The sequence below is a fragment of the Tasmannia lanceolata genome, unplaced genomic scaffold (genome assembly GCF_043159265.1).
Source record: "Tasmannia lanceolata isolate RefF3 unplaced genomic scaffold, GAP_Taslan_0.1 ptg000015l, whole genome shotgun sequence".
NCBI lineage: Eukaryota > Viridiplantae > Streptophyta > Magnoliopsida > Canellales > Winteraceae > Tasmannia > Tasmannia lanceolata.
Window position 1 is genome coordinate 401,746 of NW_027518692.1, and position 12,004 is coordinate 413,749.

At 37.2% G+C, this 12,004-nt stretch overlaps 2 long non-coding RNA genes across 5 annotated transcripts; both read left to right on the forward strand.

Annotated features, from left to right (window-relative positions):
- Positions 1-856: 856 nt before the first annotated feature.
- On the forward strand, positions 857-7,936 carry LOC143847022 (uncharacterized). The gene is made up of 5 exons (XR_013234905.1): positions 857-982; positions 1,095-1,218; positions 5,389-5,567; positions 6,502-6,654; positions 6,745-7,936. It is a non-coding gene; the product is annotated as an uncharacterized LOC143847022 (long non-coding RNA).
- A 1,138-nt stretch (positions 7,937-9,074) lies between these two features.
- On the forward strand, positions 9,075-11,554 carry LOC143846395 (uncharacterized). Of its 4 annotated transcripts, none has more exons than XR_013234758.1 (4): positions 9,075-9,092; positions 9,504-9,697; positions 9,807-9,928; positions 11,295-11,554. It is a non-coding gene; the product is annotated as an uncharacterized LOC143846395 (long non-coding RNA). The 4 variants fall into 4 exon arrangements; XR_013234759.1 differs by lacking the exon at positions 9,075-9,092 and adding an exon at positions 10,360-11,064 and having other exon boundaries at positions 9,353-9,697; XR_013234760.1 differs by lacking the exon at positions 9,075-9,092 and adding an exon at positions 10,372-11,064 and having other exon boundaries at positions 9,353-9,697.
- The last annotated feature ends 450 nt before the right edge of the window (positions 11,555-12,004 follow it).

Genomic DNA, 12,004 nt, shown 5'->3' on the forward strand with positions numbered 1-12,004 from the left:
CCACTTTGACGTGTGCGTCGAGATATTTCACTTAGGGGAGGCACATAGAAATTTGATAAGTAAAATCTCATTTGGAGATTTGCTACTACACCTTGAAGGTGTTGAGTTGCACAAGAAGATTTTGACGGCATTGGTGAAATCATGGGAACCGAAACGGAAAGCATTCAAAATAGGTGGCATTTTGGTTCCGTTTGTAGCTAGTGGTGTAGCGAAAATTTTAGGATTAAGTATGAGAGGAGAGAGGCCGAAATTAGTTTGAGATAGCACGACCGTTGAGGATGGATGGAGGTTCGGGGCTCCAACAGCCACTGTTGAACAGATGTTAGAGGTAATAAATGATGAAATGTTCTCAAATGAGGAAGAATCGATTAGGTCCACTGTGAAGCATGTGATCTTGCTATTTTGTAGCATTTTCTTATTTGCACAGAGGGATCGCAAGGCATATTCTTGCTTATTTCTGTATATTAATCTGGAGACGGTTGGAAATGTTGCATGGGCCTACGTCGTCTATGACTTCTTGATAGAGTCATTAAATTCATATGTTGCAAATGGAAAGGGGCATATAGTCACTACAAGAAAAAGGGTTATTGCCGGCGGATATTTCCCGGCGGTCCAAATAAACGTCGGCAAAGACCATATTTCACCGGCGGTCACAGAAAAACCGCCGAGGTATCGCGTTAACCTCGAACTCATTTTTGTGATGTTGTCCACGATATCCCCGGCGGTCATGACCGTCGGCAAAATGTCGAATTCCCCGGCGGTAATAAGTGAAACCGCCGGTGAATCGTATTGTTAAAACCCAGCATTTGTTGACCATCGGCATATATTAAAGGGGAAAACTCTAGCTAGAAATCCACGATTCCTCATTTTCCTTCCCGCGCGTGAGACTCTTTTTCCCTCCACTTCTCTCACCGTCTTAGCTAGGAACGAAATCGAGACTCACCAAAAAAAGAAATCGAGACTCTCCTTTGAAGAAAGCTAGGTGATTTGGTTTGCTTTTTCCTCCACCTCTTCTCTGTATTTCACATTTGTTCCTCCACCTCTTCTCCCTATTTCGTTTGCTTGTAATATATGTTTTTTGGATCTCTATTTAGGGTTTTGCAAAGGGTGGAAAGGAGGGCTTGAAGAAGATAAGGATAACTTTGTTTAGGGTTTTGGATATTGGAGAAGAAGCGAAGGGTCTGATCTCTCTAACATCCCAAAGATATGAAGACCTAGGTGATTTTCAGCCCTAAAATTCCTTTGTATTTTCTTTTTGCTCGTTCCTTTCCAACCTAGCTAAATTACCTATTTATTCATGGTTTTCCATCAGAATGTAAGGGTTTTTTTAGGGGTTTTCATCGATCTTATTTTGGGGGTTTTGTAAACAATCTCAGTAGATTGGTTTTTATGAGAGAAGAGATGACCCGTCTCTCAACTGGAATGGGGTTAGGATTTAATTTTTTACATAATGTGCAATCCCTCTTGCTTTTAGTTGTGAAATTCCATGACAAAGAAATGTGTTTGTTCTCGTAATAGTTTAATTTTTTCCTTCCTATGAAATGAATTTTTTCCAGAAATCTACTATCTTGAAGAATGTTTTTGTTTCCAATGTTGTTTTTTTTTTTTTTTGAAGATTAGGGTTCTGTTCTTTAAAGACGTAGGATATATTCTATGGAAGTAGAATACCAACGGTAAACCACCATCGAAGTAGCCTTCTCTGCTTCAACCTTCAGGTTCTGCCATTGAAACCGCCATCAATAGGCAGCCACATACCTGCCGAAATCTAGTTTTTTAGCAATACAACCTTGAATACTAGCCTCTCTTCTTCTTTCTTTTATTGCTGCAAACCCCACCTTGAAGCAGACCCACTTTCTAATTATTTGCTCAGCCTCAAAACAACCCTTTAATATTCTTTAAGCCCTTTCGCAAAACCCAGCACTTGGTGCACAAAAAGCTAGTCCTCAAAATTTCCTTTGTATCCCCACAAAAGTCAACCGGATACCACCCCCTTTCAGCCCACTGCAATGACTTAAATATATTAAAATCCTTGCCAAAATAGCCCCTGTTTCCGCATTAGATTACCCATGTTTTGACCGATTACCCAAAGCCTCCTTTTCTTAATTCTTGCAGCCCTCTATAAGTTTAACCAACAAACAGTACATAGAATAGACAAACTAGTCCCTTCCTAAAGCCTCATCACAGTCCATCTTTGTTCCCTAAATAGTCCCTTAATTCCCTAGTTTAAGGCACTAAACAAACCCCACAAGACCATCCTACAAACCTACCCTTTCCTTATAAAGCCTTATCCATCTCTTTTACCGAATATTAAAACTTCCGAAGATTTCGGTAAACCCACAATTTTGATTGTTCCATTATGCTTGCTAATATTTTTGCTTAACCTATTGTCGTACTTTTAAAACATATTCATGATGGAGTTTAAGAATCACTACTCATTTTGAATCTGTGCTATAAATAGAAGGTTTTTTACTACTAGTGCAGGTACAGTCACTGTTTAAATTAGGCATGACACCCATATAATTTCATCCTATATATAGGAAAATAAAAGCAAATCAAATAAGAAAAAAAAATAGCATGGTCCAAAATGTCTAAATTTATGGCTGTCAATACCAATTTTCTTTTGCTAATTTCTACTTGAGGATGGCTGCAAAATAATGATCCAGTGGTGACTTTTTTACCATTTTGACTTTCAATCATCAAGTGACAGTACTCATCCTAGAGGTTGAAATCAGTCATATTGTTTGGGAGTAGGCTTGTGTTACTTTTGCGAGTTGGAAAAGTGAATGCTGAGGGTGAATCTAGTAAAAGTTTTGCCAATAATTAAGCAATTAAAGTGAATTATGAAAGTATTTAGTTTGGTGAAAAAGGCGTTTGTCTCCCAACAGCTGAAATGAGTCACTTTTATCAGCAATTCTCTTAATTGGTTGATTTTCTCGTCTTCATTTGTTCACTTTATAGAAGAATAGGATAGGGCCCACATATGAAGGAGGGATGCTTTGGTTCTTCCTCCTCCTCCCCACACCCACACCCACACACACAACGAGAGAACTTCAGCTTATCTCTATTGACTCTTGGAAATCCCTGAACGTGACTGATTTATCCCATAACTGTTTCAACCTTATCCTCAAAAATTCATTGCTAGAGCTGAATGTTCCACATTAGTTGTTGAACCAGCACCTGTAATGGTCTCTTTCTGCTTGCTTCTGTTCTAATATAATCGTAGACAGATTGAAGAGGATTTAACTCATCTTTTCCGAGTACTTAAACCCTATGGAGTTCTAGTTTTGTATTTAAGTTTGCAAGAAATTCAAAGATCATATGATATTCCATTTTCACATTCTTCATGAAATTTTTTTAAACGATTCATTTAGCTGACCCCAACTAGTTTGGGACAAAGGCTTTGTTGAGTTGAGTTATATGATATTCCATTTGTTTCTTTATGTCTTCGAGAGGAGGGCTAATGATCAAGTCCCTTCCACTTTTGCCTAAAAAGCCCAAGTATTCTTCTATGGACAAAGTTCCTTGCTGCATATTTATCCTTTTATGCAGTCAGTCGATATGTGCTAAATCTGCCCATTGAGAGTAGATTCAGGCTACCATGTCCCAAACATCCTTCCCTATCTTAGAAATAGAAGGCTTCTATTAATACTAGGCCCCATCAATTAAGAGTCAAGCCATAACTATAAGATTATCGCTTTTGCTGTCATCGTGGAATGGGTCAGCTTCTATAGGTGTTTCAACCTTTCCGATTTTGTAACCAACTTCCCCCGACTATCAATAAATATCATAATGGACTATGTCCACTCCAAATAATTTCTTTCTTAACCATTGTAATCATCAATATTGGATGGACAATTTGACAGATTTGCGAACGACTTTGTCCTGCAGTTTTGATTCACGTTTTAGATCCCCCATCCAGATCCCCATGCTTTCCTTGCTTTTGATCAATTCGTACAAAATGCGGTCAGCATCAGGAAGCATATGAGAGGGAGTTGAATTTGGTCGACCTCGTTTGGAGGGAAAAGTTGCCGGTGATCGACCCATACCTGCTCGACATAAATCAACAAATTAACAAGATAAAATCAAACTAAGGGAAACACAAAAAAATTTTAAGTCTCTTCCCAAGCAACATTCCAAACCTCTAATCCAGACCTAGTTTCCATGTAGAATAGAAATGAGGACTCCAAATTTCGGTTAATATTCAATAAAACTTAGATATAACTCCTGTGGTTGTAGAAATAATTTCTATGTTCTATTAAAATTGGTGGAACTCTTGATGTATTTCATACAACATATACGATTTTTGGATGTTTTGGCAGATATTCTGAGTATATTCAAGAGATCAGAGTACTTGAATTTTTCAAAAATCCAACATATATCTATTCTGAAGCAGCATGGAGAATAAAATAATGTACACAATTTAACCCAGGAACTTGACTTTTTCTTTTCATACATGATATATGAACCTGAACCTTTTGGGAAAAAAAATTATAAAACATAAAAATGACGAATTTTCCAGCATTTGGAGTAACTGGTTGTTTCACAACTTCTAATAAATGACACTCTGTAGGTGAATAATGAACTACCAAGCACATTTAAAGCATACAGATTTCAGCAGCAGAGATGGTCTTTTGGGCATTATACTATAATCCGTTTGTTTATGCAATTTGGTAGTCAAAATTGTAGTCATCCAATGTATATCCTTGTGCAGGGAACTGAATCATAATCAGCTCATTGGGCATATTGGCAGTCAAAATTGTTGTCCCCAGCTAAATCTGTTTAGTGTAAAGACTGAGCACGTTAGAATTGTCTCAGATATCACAGCTTAGGAAGTCGAGAGTTGGGTGGAATTCAATCCTCCCTAACCAGAAAATTTATGATCTGTTACAACTCCAATAGACTACAGACCAGGACAATACAACTGATTTTTTTCTCATATTGGACAACACTCAATCAAGTGTCACATGCTGCTCAATGTGTTCATGATAACATGTCAGTTAGCTTAACCTTGAGAAAACTAGTGGGTGGGGTCAAGACCTACAACAGGGTGCAACTGCCCCTGTTGAGTTATGTGTTGCATCACAATGGAATTGTTATTTCATTAACTTGGTGGAGTTAGTACAAAAATCCATTACATTTTGCGTTGAATTTTTTTGCATTTGATGATTGTTGTTTCATCAACGAATGGTATAAAACTCTCATTTGATGCCTATTTATGCCAATGTGACCAATTTTTTTTCCTTGCAAATGTAATCTGATGGTAGATTTTCTGAGAAGGTTTTTGGAGCAATCTTTGTAACTACTCATTATTTATCTATTTATGTAATGATATTGTCCCCTATACATAGTGTATTCTTAATTACTTCATACTTGTGTATCTCATTTCAGGTTTATTTTCTGGCTGTCCATATGAAAAAGAAGCTAAAGAATGGTTCATATTCAGTAAAACCTAAGCCCCTCTTTCCTGGCTGCGTCTTCTTATTGTGTGTATTAAACAAGGAGATACATGACTTCATCAGATAGTGTAATGGAATAGGGGACTTTCTTCGATGTAGAGTACGTTGGAAGTACGTAAGATACTAATATATTAAACTTTTAAGAATTATTTGGTGTAAATATAATGCAAATGGCAATCCAACATCCATTTGGTGTTTTCTCCTATTGAGTTTTTAAATTTGGTATTTGATTCCTCCTTCGCTTGCTTTTGGTATTTATTATTGAATGTCTTTTTATTGCACCTGTTTGTATCATCCTTTATCATTGTGATTGAATTGTTTCTGAGGATATGATTTCTGAATGGTTATGGATGGAAGGTGGGGTGCTTTTCACGCTCATAGTACTTGTGGGACGCAGGGTTACATGGAGGGATGAACATAAGAAAGATATATATTGGATGTGTAGTTCTACTTGTCTTTGATGTGGATAATGTGTTAAACGATAATTTGTTATTAGGTATATGTACCCATGAAGGGAATGAAGAATAATAACCCTCTTTCATTTTTATTTAAAAAAAAAAAAACACACATTTACCGGCGGTCCTGAACGCCGCTATATCCTGACTTAAACCGCCGCCAGAACTATTACATACGCATCGGATAAAACTATTACCGGCGTTCATTAACCGCCGGCACTTAGTTTGCTTTTTCTCCGGCGTTTTCTAACCGCCGGCATTAGTTTTCGTATAAAATTTTCCTCTGAAATTGGCCGGCGGTTATAACCGTCGGCAATATATGTTATTCCCCGGTGGTTTGATTAAACCGCCGGCAATATCTTTCCCCACAGAATGTTTGCCGGCGGGTGTATGACCGCCGGATATCCGCCGGCAAATGTATCACCGGCGGATAGCCCATCTTTTAGTGGCGTTCTAGAACGCCGGGGAAAACCTTTTTTCTTGTAGTGAGTGGGATGTTCAATCTTATTATAGGTAAATTTCACATGCACTCTTTAATGTTTTGTGTTTGTTAAGTATTGGATTGTCTAAACCATATTGCTTGGTTTCAGGTATGGCTATTTGAGCATTCCGTGTTATGGGTACCTTCTCATCCTGATGCTTTTCCACGTCTAATGAAGTGGACCGGTAAGATGGATACAAGGAGAAGGGAGCATAGAAAGTTGATTACGCATATTGCTGACGGGGTTTTGGAAGCATCACAGGTGAGAGAATAATTCGTACTGGTTGTTGTATTACATGTTTATTGGGTTAATATAGTTGAATTTGTGATCCAAAAAAGAAATGCATTTCAGGTTGTGATGCGGCTAGAAGCCGTGGGACGAGAAGAATGCCTGCTAGTTGCTGAGGATGAGGTTGACGGCGTTGGAATTGCGGATGATAACATCGGTCTAAATGTTTCTCCAGTGGGAGATGGGGGGAGAGAGGAAAGTTTTTCGTTGAAGAGGGAAGAAAGGAGGAGAAGAACGAAAGGAAGAGCTTCAGATGGAAAGCGAGGAGAGAAAGATTTTTGTTGAAGAGGGTGGAGAAACTTGAATGTCAAGTTAGGGAGTTAGAAAGCGAGGTGAGAGATTTAAAGAAGAGGAAAGTGAGATATTTAATGAAGAGGAAACTGAGAGATTTAAAGAAGAGAAAAAGTATAGGGTCAGAGAGTGTCCCTGATACGAAGGAGATGGGGGACATGGGAGAGGATGAAAAAGATGGGAGAGGATGAAAAAGAAGATGCTTTAAAGAAGAGGAAGATTGTAGAGGAAGAATGTGACCTGGAGAAAATAGGGGAGGGTCGGAAGAAAGATTGGGTGTTGGATGAAATAATGGATAAAATAGGGGAGGAAATAGTGGAGGGTCAAAAGAAAGATGAGGAGGGCGATGAGAAATATCCTTTCTACGTTGACAGCTAAGTGAGCATAGATGAAAAAGACCATATCTACTATGTTCTTAGCCAAGTCGAGAGGGATGATCCAGGTTTACTCTAAATAGAAACATAGAGGGCAATAGAGAGATAGAGAGATTATGACAATACACCATTGCATTGTAAAGAGGATGATGACAATAACAAATGCCTAACAAATACGCAAGGTGATGACAATATACCATAGCATTGTAAGGAACATGTTCAAACTATGCAAATGTCTCACAATGGACCTAGAAGAGAAGCTTAGGTTTCATAGCCAAAGAAAAATAAAGAAATCCAATAAAATCTTGATTTTAGGAGAGGGGACTTTCACCTCTCTGCAATGGGGAGTGGATTTTTACAACATTTCCTACCCAATGGAGTTTCATTTTGGCGTGAGTAAGAAGGCAAAAAAGTCAAAATGTGAGGTGAAATGCATTGGGATTTGTTGCTTACTTTCTTGGAGGGAAAGGCAACATAAGGGCATTTTCGTCGTAAAACAATCATTGGGATGCGTTTCACCCCTTTTTGAGAAATTAGCCAACTTCACCATTTTTTGAGATTTTAAGATAAAAATCACATTTTTTTGAGAATTTTCCCATATATATATATATATATATATATATATATATATATGAGAAAACTGTTGGTGAGCTTAAGCGCACCAAACCTATGGTGCGCTTAAGCTCCCCAATCACATGGGGGCCCACTTTGTTAGGTGATCCAAAGCATTCATTTTAAAGGCCTTATGATAGATAGGGGGTGTACCAAAAATCAGCTCCATAGGATCATCCTAACCCCTTCATTTGTGGAGGACAAAAATGGGCAGATTTGCATGTAAGGGACTTTAAAATGAATGCTTTGGATCACCTAACAAAGTGGGCCCCCATGTGATTGGGGCGCTTAAGCTCACCAAAAGTTTGGTGAGCTTAAGCGCACCAACAGTTTCCTCTCTCTCTCTCTCTCTCTCTCTCTCTCTCTATATATATATATATATATATATATATATATATATATATAGGTTTATGAAAATGGTTCTCTCTCTCTCTCTCTATATATATATATATATATATATATATATATATATATATATATATATATATATATATATAGAGGAAAGTGAAGCTACACCGCCGGTGTAGCTAACTTAGCTACACCGTCGGCTTAAAATACAATGGGCCCACATTGTTTTGGTGATCCAAAGAATTCATTTGATTGGCCCTCACATAGATAGGGTGTCCACCAAAAATCAGCTCCATAGGATCATCCCAACCCTACGATTTGTGGAGGCAAAAATGAATGTGTAAAAACCTTTACAAATTTGTCCATTTTTGCCTCTACAGTTTGAAGGGTTGGGATGATCCTATGGAGCTGATTTTTGATGGACACCCTATCTATGTGAGGGCCAATCAAATGAATGGTTTGGATCACCAAAACAATGTGGGCCCATTGTATTTTTAGCCGGCGGTGTAGCTAAGTTAGCTACACCGGCGGTGTAGCTTCACTTTCCTCACATATATATATAAATATATATATATATATATATATATATATATATATATATATATGAAAGCTCTAACTGTAACTGTCAATTTTGTTAGAATCAAAGACGCGATCAGAAGGTAATTTCCTTTTCTTCTATTCAATTTTTCCTAATTATATTCCAATCCTAACCCTGTACATTGTCCTCTGTCACATCTTTGATTTTAGATTTCAACTCTCGAAGATATCAAGGAGGATATCCTTTAGGTAAAGTCTATAGAGACACCATTGTTTAGATCATTCAATCGAGTAGGTGCATATCTAGTAGATGTCATTTTAACTTGGAGCATTGCATTTTCTAGTTTTCTCCCATTCAATTTGTAAATTCATATGGTTTTCTCTCTCTTCTTATGTTTTCTTTTTCTCTCTTTATATAAATAATAGTTTATGAAATGATTTTCATTATATTGCAATCATTTTCCTTTTTTTCTTGCTTATATTCTAATTTTTATGATTGATAGGTATTTTGTACTTGAAGATTTAGTATCATGATTGTATCTATTCTCCAAGCTTTAAAAGATAAGTAATGTCAATTTTTTTGCTTTATAGTTTTTACGCATTGTGTGTATTGATAACATGTTCTAATATTTATGAATTTTTGGTGTTTTGCAAGTGAAGATAGTCTCTGCTTGAAATTCAAAAGGAAAAGTGAAGTTAAGGTTCCTTCTTGCCAATCTTTTAGAAAAAAGTGAAGTTAAGGTTCCTTTAAAGTTATGTAGTTTCAAATTTTCATGTAGTTTTTCTTATTTCCTTTTTCTTGTTCCCAGGAGCAGCAGTAGTTTGCCAACAGAGCTATATTGTACATGGTTTTGGTAGGTACCATCTGCTAAGCAATCTCCATGCTTTGATTTGGCTTTCTAAGTTAGTGCAAAAAAATCACCTTTTGTCAATTGTCATCCCATGCACATGCTGGTTTTGTAGATCCCAAGCTGCCAGTAGCAAAAATTAAGCCTATGACTATAAGGATGCTGCTAAAGGTGGATGGAGATCAAGGGGGAAAATTCTGGAAACTGTTCCAGATCCAGCCCAAGCATGACAAGAAGGTACAATTTATGATTACAATGTGTAATCAATTCTTGTATTACACTTGCAAGCATCCACATAGCCAAGTTATCTAATTACACTTGAGTGGTATGTGTATTATTTAGATGCTTTTCGAAGAAGAAATTTCAAACAAGTGACCCTATTCCGTTGAGGTACATTTTAGGTGCAAATGTGGGCTAAACACGTACATGATAGAGTGTAGAGGCAGTCAGAATTGTGCATGTGTGGGATGACCTTAGAAATGTTGTAGTGTCTACAGACAGTCAGAATCTTATTTGGCTATGCAAAAGTTTCTCATGTTTTGAATGCTTTTCTTTTGTTGAATTGATTATGATTTGTAAGTAAGCTTTTGGTTTTTTTTATTGGTTTTTGGCAATCATATTTGTATTCTTTTGGATTCTGGCAATGATATCTTACTTGGACATTGTAGAATTCCTTGCAGTTTTAGGGAAATGATATCAACAAAATCATGTTTTAATAGTTGCACGGTCCCAGCTCGTCTTTTCGATGGCTTGTGAGAGCTGTTTGGGAACAGTAATGATCCAGGTGGATCGTGGAAAGTGTGGGCCTAGTTGTGGGTCCCAAGCAAGAGAGGGTGACACAGCACATCAAACTTGTTGTGGGTGTTGTGGACTTTTGGTAAAGAAGATTAGGATGATAGGACTCTAGTATGGCAGTTGGTGAAGGAATGCAACCAATGACAACAAGAAGTGTCTAATGCAAAGGGAAGCTTATCCTCAACAATTGGCACCAGGGAGGAAACTCCTAAGATGAATGTCCATATTAATTGGTATATTGGTTCTCTTGGAAACCATAAGTAGGTAGAGTTTTTTTAGGATCAGGATTAGATCTTTTTTTCTCTACTTGAAATTTGATGTAATCTGGGGCATTAGATCCCATGACAATTTGGTCTTTGCTTATTGGTTTTGAGAGTTGATTAAATAGAACATAAAAGGAGAAGCAGGGAACTTTTCTGATTGCAAAAGAAAAACAAACCCAAAATCCACGCATCTGGCTATTTTGGATCTTTCAATTTTGTTCTTCATGATTTGAGAGACTACAACGTGAGACTTGCTAGTACGTGCCCGTCTTTGAAAGCGAATAAGAGACGACTCCAAACATAGTTTTGGATCAGGTAATAACATTTGGATAGCTCTTTAAATACTAAAAGACAAGATGCTTTTTGTGAAAATATCAAAACATGGTAGTGTTGATATCATTTTCGAAGTTTTAATGTGTAGTTCTCTAATTGTTCAATTGCATTTATGTATGCTATCAATAGATTTGGGGACTCACCATCGGTTATCATAATCACAAACGAACTGTTGTAGATATTATAAGACATGTATTTGCCTTGTTTTGCAGCTGAAGCAAGATGCATTGATGTCTGATACTATCAAGATACTTCGATGCAAAGCTGACTGTTTGTCATTGCTCGGCTGGTGAAAATAGTAAGTTGCCATATTGTGCATAAGAAACAGTTTTGGTTTCAATGTAATTCATGTTATATTCCTTTTTGGAACTTGTTGAATCTAACTATTCGTAAGGAAAATTGGTACTGAGTTCAAGTGGATAACTTGTATATGGATTTCCATAATTTCAATGTAAGTTGTTTTTAAGTCTTGCTTTGCACAAAGTGCACTTTGTTAGGTTGTGTTTTAGGATAATGCCTATTTTCATCTTGTATTCCTTCATTTTTTTAGGGAAGTTGTGGTATGTGTTGGGCTTGGAATGAAACTTATGGAATAAGTTGGTAATTGTGTTAATTTATTCTTTACATTTATCTCAGATGCATGTTCAGGTTCAGGTTTTCGGTTTCCAAAATATTAATTTTTTTTTTTAATAAAATACACCATTCCCAGCGTTCCTAAATGCCGGCCAATGCTTTTATTAAATATCAGTTGTATCTTAGGTGGCATTCGTAAACACTGGGAAATGTCCTTGATCTGTGTTAAGCGGCACTAAATTCAAGCCAGTACCGGCATTTTTTGCCGGCTTTTAACGAGCGCGGGGTAATCTTCCAGGCGTTCCTAAACGCCGGCCATACTTTACCCGACGCAACCTAAACGCCATCA